The sequence below is a fragment of the Piliocolobus tephrosceles genome, chromosome 1 (genome assembly GCF_002776525.5).
Source record: "Piliocolobus tephrosceles isolate RC106 chromosome 1, ASM277652v3, whole genome shotgun sequence".
Lineage (NCBI taxonomy): Eukaryota > Metazoa > Chordata > Mammalia > Primates > Cercopithecidae > Piliocolobus > Piliocolobus tephrosceles.
In genome coordinates, this window is record NC_045434.1 from 120,162,605 (window position 1) to 120,169,597 (window position 6,993).

General features: G+C 44.4%; 1 long non-coding RNA gene across 1 annotated transcript in view; it reads left to right on the forward strand.

Annotated features, from left to right (window-relative positions):
• The first annotated feature begins 637 nt into the window (after positions 1–637).
• LOC113225199 overlaps positions 638–6,993 on the forward strand; it is a 10,420-nt gene continuing 4,064 nt past the window's right edge. The window contains exons 1-3 of the long non-coding RNA XR_003309838.1: positions 638–776; positions 1,454–1,560; positions 2,947–3,152. This is a non-coding gene — a long non-coding RNA (uncharacterized LOC113225199). The remainder of the gene's footprint in view (positions 777–1,453; positions 1,561–2,946; positions 3,153–6,993) is intronic.

The following is a 6,993-nucleotide window of genomic DNA, read 5'->3' on the forward strand; positions in this document are numbered from 1 at the left end:
CTGCAGGAAGGAGCTCAATGCGGAACCGCGAAGGCTGCTGCAGCCTTCAGATCTAACGCCTTTGACGCGTTGGAGCTTGTCAGCGATAAAAACCTGACGTGTAAAAAAGAACAAAGGCAAGTCGGAAGGCTAGTGTATATCAAAGGAAAGGGGCTCCACGAAATGCTACAAAGAAATACTTCAGCCCACAATGTTTTCGGAATTTGAGACGCTGATGCAGCCCCGCTGCTCCACCTGCAACTCTGAGCGTTGCCTTCTCTTTAACTGCCACTTTGATACCGCAGCCTTTTGAAGTCCTTTTTCCTATATGTATTTGTAATTTATTTCTGCAACAGAACTTACTGTGGCCGCTGTTTACCCTCCAGTTGGGCTCTACTGCGAGACAAGGCAAAAGTTAGGTCCGTCGGCGCCCTCTCCTGGTAAAACTTCGAAGCTGTGTCAAACAGAGCTAATTGGTATTTTCCCGTTTGCTGCGGCAAATTTTTATTAAAGTTTACCCTATATTTGTGTTTATCAAACTTTAATGTTGGCCAGAATCGCCTGCAGGCCTGCTTAAAACAAGATGTCTGAGTCCCCACCCCCTACGCCCCCCCCGGATTTCTGATTCACTAGGTCTGGAGTGGAGCACAATAAATTTGCATTTCTAGCAAGTTCCCAGGTGATGCTGGTAGAGCACACGCCCAGAACCACCGCCAGGTACACAAGTCACTGGACAAGGTGGGAAGGCATCTGACTCAGTCAGTGGACCTTATTCTAAAGCGGAAAGGGCACTGGGAGTAAGTAAACTGAAAAAGGTTGCTACTTGCCAGAGTTGTAAGGGATGAAATATGTTTTCTCAGCCGCTGCTCAGGGGTTTGTGGCCGAGGCCCCAATAACAAAAGACAGATTAACAAGAGAAAAGCATACGAATTCATTTAAGTTAAAATTTAGGCCAGGCGCGGTGGCTGACACCTATAATCCCAGCACTTCGAGAAGCCAAGGTGGGAGGATTGCTTGAGCCCAGGAGTTCAAAGTCAACTTGGGCATCACAGGGAGACTCCATCTCTACAAAAAATAAAATATAGCCAGCCGTGGTGGTGCGTGCCTGTGGTCCCAGCTAAATGGGAGGCTGAGGCAGGAGGATGGCTTGAGCCCAGGAGTCGGGAGGTCAAGGCTGCAGTAAACTGTGTTTGTGCCACTGCACTCCAAGCCTGGGTGGCAGAGCAAGACCTGTCTCCAAACAAATTTTTTTTAAAAAGTTTTACCTGATATAGGAGACTTTGGCAATGTCCCAAAGGAACAGGGAAACGTGTGTATTTTTATTCTCAGGTTTGATGAAGAGGGGACAGTGCTGGGAAAGTATGATTGGACAAGGGGCTGTGATCTAATGGCAATAAGCCCAGGGGGAACTTAGTAAGTCTTGTTTGTTCAGATTCTTCAGGGCATTTCTGTGTCTTCGGCTCCTTTCCTCCAGGTATAGGGATGGCACCTCTCAAATGAGGAGCCTATGACTTACTTCAGAAGAAGGTCAACAACTTCTTAGATTTTATGACCTGCTTCAGGGGAGGAGGACAAGGGAAGGTGAGAGAGACCTTCCTGCTTCTGCTGTTTGCTCAAATGCCATAGTGTCATATTTTGGGGTATTGTGTTCTGAACCCCAGCAGCGTCATTCAAGATTGTAAATGGTGCCACCTCAATGAACAATTAGGCCTCTGAACCCCAGCCAGTGCACTTTCCATTACAATGTGCTGTGGGCCTCAACCCTGAAATGACATTGATTTAAATAATTCCTGTGACTGCCGCCTAGGAGGAAAAACAGACCTCAGAATGTTGACAAGACAGTCAAACTTACCATCTCCACTGCCTGCTAATCACATTCCACTAGCAACATCCACCTCTCTACTGAAACTCTACGGCCCGAGAGCACAGCTCACAAGAGTCACAGCCATAGGGGCATAGTCAGGTCATCAGGAGCAGGTGTGAGAAAGCCAATCTTTGTTGTTGTTGCTGTTGCAGCCACTGCTGGCTTCCCATTTCCCTGAGGATAGGCTTTCTTGGGGGACCTAAAGTAACACCCTCTGATTTCCCTTTTCATCCCACTTTGTGCCTTACCACTCTAAGTAATTTCTAGTTTCTCCTCGCTCCCTATTGAAGTTTTGCACTTGTGTGTCTTCCACTTGGAATGCCCTCTCTGCACCTGCTCAGTGACACCCCTTCCCATCACCACACTTGTCTAAGGAACTCCTAGTCATCCATCAGGATTCAGCTTAGACCTTGCCTTTGGACAGCCTCCCTTTACCCCTGCCCCCGACTCCCATACTAAAGTGCTCTGCAAGGAAGAAAAGATTGATTCCTTCAGGCATGGCAAGTTTCATGACTGAGCCCCCACAGCAAAAGACAGATTAACAAGAGAAAACCATACACGTTTATTTAACTTTTATGTGACATGGGAGTCTTCAGAAATAAAAACCCAAAGAAACATGGAGACCTGCATGTTTTTATGGACAGTCGTGCAGAAGTGTGACTGGAGGACAAAAAAAAGGGTGTGATCTAGTGGGAATGAACTGGGGGAAATTGGCAAGGCTTGTTTGTCCAGATTCTTCTTGGCACCTCTGTATCATCAGACATGAGGATTTCCCCTTTCTCTGGGTAGAGGGAGGACTCCTATGGAATGAAGGTCTTATGACCTATTTTAAGGGAAATTCAGCTAGGTTTTATGGCCCTTTTCAGAGGATAAGGGATGAGAAGGATTCTTTCTAGAGTCTGTGGCCTGATTCTGTGTTTCCTCAAGTGCCAAGGTGTCATATTTTGAGGTAGGATGTCCTGAACCCCATAAGCTCCCACAGCACCCACGCAGACCATGACCCTCAGCACTCTATAGCAATTACATGTTCATGACGATTCCTCCACTAGACTCCCCGAGAGCAGAGACGATATCATTGTCATCTTTGCTTCCTTCAAATTTAGTATAGTGACTGCCTACAACAATGCAAAGGCTAGAAGGAATGAAGGCAGGGACACGGAATGGAGAATTTCCATTTCATGAATCCACATAAACTGAAAAGGAACAAGAGTAGGTGAGACCAAAGAGCACTGAAGGCCATGAACCATCACCATTCTCAACTCCTGGGCCAGGCAAGAAAAGCCACAGTTCCTGGAAGGGATGACAACAGGTATGTTATGCTGAATCCTGGAAATCCTGGAACAAATCATAAACTTTGAAGTGTCATGGTTGGGAGGGACCTTGGAGATTTCACAAAGACACAGAAAAGTGGTTTGAATTGTCCACCAGATCCAAAATTTTTAGCAAAACAATAGGAAATGGTATTCAGGTTGTTAGATTCATAATCCATTATATTTTCACCATACCTTATGATAAAGACACTGGATATAGACCAGGCATGGTGGCTCATGTCTGTAATCCCAGCAATTTGAAAGGCCGAGGCAGATGGATCACTTGAGGTCAGAAGTTCAAGACCAACCTGGCCAACATGGCAAAACACCGTATCTACTAAAAAATAAAAAAAATTATCCAGGCATGGTGGTTCATGCCTATAATCCCAGCTACTCAGGAAGCTGAGGCAGGAGAACTGCTTCATCCAGGGAGACAGAGGCTGCTGTGAGCTCAGATCGTGCCACTACACTCCAGCTTGGGAGACAGAGCAAGACCCTATCTCAAAAAAAAAAAAAAAAAAAGACATTGGATAAGCCCAAGGATGAAAAAGTGAGGCTGAAAATAACAGGCAGCTCCCAATAACAGTGCCAGTTGTGGCAGCCATGGGGTGTGCTGTTCATATTTCCCTCCAACAATCACTTGCTGGCAGCTGCAAGAAGTATAGCTAACTGAGAGCTTAGAGCTGTTAGAAACTTCAAGCTTCACCTAGGCTTTTAAGTCTTGGCTACACTCATCCTCAGAGGCTCCCAGTCTCAGCACAGCAGGTAGACTAGGACTTGGTCATTTCTGCCCAATATGGGACCATGCTAACGGGCAACCTTTGAGAACTCCCAACTGGGTTGGCCAAGACAGTCAGATCTGTATAGCAGTCTGAGGCTTTCCCTGCACTATCCTGCTGCTTCTCCCTATCTTTCACAGGCCTTTTCTCTCATTAAACCTTTGGTACTCCTAGCTCCATCTTACCATATGTTTTATGGAGGACCTAACGGACACATTAAACAAAGCTATAGGGGCCTCCAGAGCTGAGAACCACAGGAGAAAGGAGGTCCTTGCTGCTGGCGGCGAACACCCAAGCCCAAGCTCCCAGCAGTGATGGCTCACAAGACCACACAGCCAGCTTCCTTGGAGATAGCACAACCTGTTAAGGGCATCTTCCATGTCGTTAAGGGTCAGGTCTCATTTTTTTAACCTAAATCTTCAGAACTCTATATCATGTGACCTTGCTTTCCTACAATGGAAGAATCTCAATGGCTCTTTCTTTTTGTGTGAGGGGAATTTGGATAAAGAAAGAGAAATCGGGGTTCCAAAAGAAAGATCTGCGTCATTTCATTTTTAAAGGTAAGCTCACCTTTAACAATGGAGCTAAGGGATTCGCTCCAAATGTCATACCAGAACCAGGCACACAAAATTATCTCCTTAATCCCAGCGAACGTTACCAGTGCATAAAGTAAAAAACACCAGGTGCTCCATCTCACAGCATAGCCTTTCACCCATGTACCTTTTTTAACCTATTGTCAGGTTCAGAGTTCTTTCCATTTAGGTGAAATGTTCTCAAAAAGTGCTAAAAGGCAAGGTGTGGTGATGCACACCTATAGTCCCAGCTACTCAGGAGGTTGAGGTGGGAGGACTGTTTGAGCCCAGGGATTTGAGACTGCCGTGAACTATGATCGCACCACTTCACTCCAGCCTGGGCAATGGAACAAGACCCTGTCTCGAAAAAAAACAAAAAAACAAAAAACTAAAAGAATTAAAGAATTATCTTCTCTTACAACTTCAAATGATCTCAAATCTACTGTCAAATTTTCAGATTTTCTGACATCCTGGAACATATTGGTTAAAAAGCTGGAGGTGAGATGGGTAAAAAGGAAATACAGTGAGCAGGCTTATCTTGGAAAAACTCACTCAAATATCTGTTTACCTTTGTCTAGCAAGCCATCTTCGAAGCCTGTGACACGAGAGATTTCAAATATACCTATGAGTATCTTCCCAGCAACTCTAACCTTATAGGGCTAAATCCTTTCAATGTTCCAAAGAGAGAAGAGCAATTCGCCTCCAGTTGAGAGTAAGGGTGGGCTGGAGTAGTTCATCTCAGGGAGAGGATTGCCCTTTGGGAGTTAGCTAAAGAAAATCAACCACAGAAACCAGCCACATACTTCATACTTGATAGATTTTTCTTAGCCCTCCATTTTATCATAAATTAGTTTTTAATCCAGATTTTTAATCTTTAGCTAGCTGAAATTCCAGATGCGTGCCTATCTTTAAATGTGTACCTACTGGCACTTGCGCCATTCATAGTGATGCAGGATAGGCGAGCTCCAAAAACTAGGACTCAGTCCAGGCGGGTTCTTGGCTTTGCCCAGGAAAGAATTCAAGGGCAAGCCAGAGGTGTTAGCAACTTTTATTGAAGCAGCAGTGTACACAGCAGCAGCCGAGGCACTGCTCCTTGTGGAGCAGGGCTACCCCAAAAGCAATGTGCCCAGAGCTGCAGCTCAGGGCAGTTCTGCAGACATATTTATACCCACTTTTAATTGCATGCAAATTAAGGGGTGGTTTATGCAGAAATTTCTAGAAAAAGGGTAACTTCTGGGTCATTGGGTCATTGCCGTGGAAAGGGGTCATAACTTCTGCGTGTTGCCATGGCAATGGTAAGCTGACATGACAGACTGGTGGGCGTATCTTATGGAAAGCTGCTTCTGCCCTGGCCTTGTTTTAGCTAATCTTCAATCTGGTCCGGTGTCTGAGTTCCCACCTCTGGAGTCGAGTCTCACCTCCTCCTTCAATAGCATCTCCAAAAGAGCAACCTAAGTATGCCTTTAAAATGCTGTGTTCCACCGCAATCATTATTTGTTGTCCCATCTGGCTCTCAAAGACACATTTGCTTGATAGATGAGGTGACGGATATGCCAATTACCCTAATTTGATCATTATACATTATATACGTGTATTAAAATAACACTATACTCCATACATGTGTACAATTATGTGTCAATTAAAAACAATATTAAAAGCAAAAAAAAAAAAAAAAGACACATTTCTTGGTCAAAGTAGACCTAGGAACAGATACTGAACTGGATAGTTATTCTATTTTAGCTCTTACTGTCAAAGACAGTTTAAAATTGGGTTGATTTTCTTTACCTTCAGGCTTTTATAGAACTCTGGGAATCAGAAGGTGGCTAACAGGGCACCTGGTTCATCTACCATCTTTAAGGAGGGCCGTGCTTAAACCTTCCAGACAGAGGAGAATCTATGTTTTAAAATATTTCTCAAGACACTAAATGAATGAAAGGGGTCATTTCATGAATTGTATGGTGAGTAATGGACAGTCGTGCACATAAATGATATTGTCATTGGCTGTACTGCCTGTAGAGATTCAGACTGCACAGAAGTGCTACACGTAGGCATGCAATCTTATCTGGTACACACTATCGAGAGACAAGCACATAATGGGGCAGAAGTTATAGAGCATTTCCCAGTTTCATAAATGAATTGAAAAAGTCCTCTGAGAATGTGCATAAAAACCCGAGAAAAGGAACATCCTTATTTAACAACTGTGACCAGCTCTCAGGGGATTTCCTGGGAAGTCACAATCAACAAGTCCACTCACTGACCCAATTGGGCATGTCATGCCATTAACTCAAAACTGGACACTCATTTCCAGGAAATCTTTTGAGCCTGAATCATCATCACTATAATCAGCATAAAAGAAGATGACACAAAGATTCACCTGGAAGAAGCTTTTGACCTAGCTCTAGAGAGTTGTTTGCAAGGCCTCAGCCTGGGATAATTCTTCCACTCTTCATGACTCTTCTTAAAAGAAGATAATGATTTGTTACAGACTG